General features: G+C 38.0%; 1 pseudogene; it reads right to left on the reverse strand.

The window, feature by feature from the left end:
* Positions 1-204: 204 nt before the first annotated feature.
* LOC110107368 lies at positions 205-989 on the reverse strand (annotated as a pseudogene).
* Between the last annotated feature and the right edge of the window lie 208 nt (positions 990-1,197).

Raw genomic sequence — 1,197 nt, forward strand, 5'->3', positions numbered from 1 at the left:
AGTTTTAAATCAATTTTATCATTTTTTTATACAGAAAATATCCTCCAACAATAAAGCTCATAAAGACAATCCAAACTGTAAAATAAAACTACAAAAAAACTACCTCTATTTTATGCCAACAATACTGGCTACAAATAACATATTTCGTCATTTAAATTTGAATACTTCTTTACCAGGGTAACAAACAAACGTAACACTTGAACACTAAGCTGCAACCACTTGGGCATCCCCTTCCATTGCGACATCTTCCCTATGCCTATCAAGCTTAACACTAATATCTTCTTTGTAATCTCCATGAACCTCTATGAGTTTTCCGAGACCAAACTTTGGAGCCTTGAGGATCTTCACCTTGCAGATAAATACATTCTGCAAGGGGTAGATGCTTGTTGTTTCCTTCTCAATCTCCTTACCTATGACCTCCAGAATGAATTTCTGCACCAATTCCTTCATATCACATGATGAAGCTTGATTGGACATGATCTCCCTCATTTTACGACGAATCTATCTTATCTGACTACTCTGAGCATAGCAAGTACGCTTTACTTGATTTGGCCTTCTCTTGGTGAAGCCGATGCGGAAATCACAATGTGTAACTATAAGTAGTCTTCACGTCAACATGAGCTTCAATTAATTTCTGTCATTTGCGAACCAGAGACCTGAGCTTGTCAGTGGTGAAATCCATGCCCCAAAACTTTTGTGAGAACATTTTTGCATAGGACATCCTCTGCACGAAGCCTAATTTTTCTGTATGCTTGATCCTCATCATTTTGAAGATCGGCGAGGGAGACCTCAAACACTCTATGCTTAAGACCTTCAGAAGCAATCTTGGTTCCATGCGTCCTCGACACGAGAGTCTTCTCGATATTCCTCACCGAAAAGATCGATGGAGCCTTGATGTCATACCAATCCTTCTTCGAGAAGGGATCCACTGTCTTCTTCTTGCCTCCCTTCTTCCCCTTGGAGATCCTCTTGTTCTTCCCGACCACCATATCTACTTTCTTTTACCTCATGCAGCAATTATGGTTTCAAGGGAAGTTCGGAAGAGTAGCAGAGGAATCAATTTTATCATTGTTTTGTTGGTTGTATGCATTTTTTTTCTTACATGCAGGGCTATGATAATTGATTTAGTGTTGAATTTTAAAATAAATTAATATAATTTCTCCACTATGATTTTAATGTAAATATCTGATTTTTCAT

Source organism: Dendrobium catenatum, unplaced genomic scaffold, assembly GCF_001605985.2.
Source record: "Dendrobium catenatum unplaced genomic scaffold, ASM160598v2 original_scaffold_109240, whole genome shotgun sequence".
In the NCBI taxonomy this organism is placed as follows: Eukaryota; Viridiplantae; Streptophyta; class Magnoliopsida; order Asparagales; family Orchidaceae; genus Dendrobium; species Dendrobium catenatum.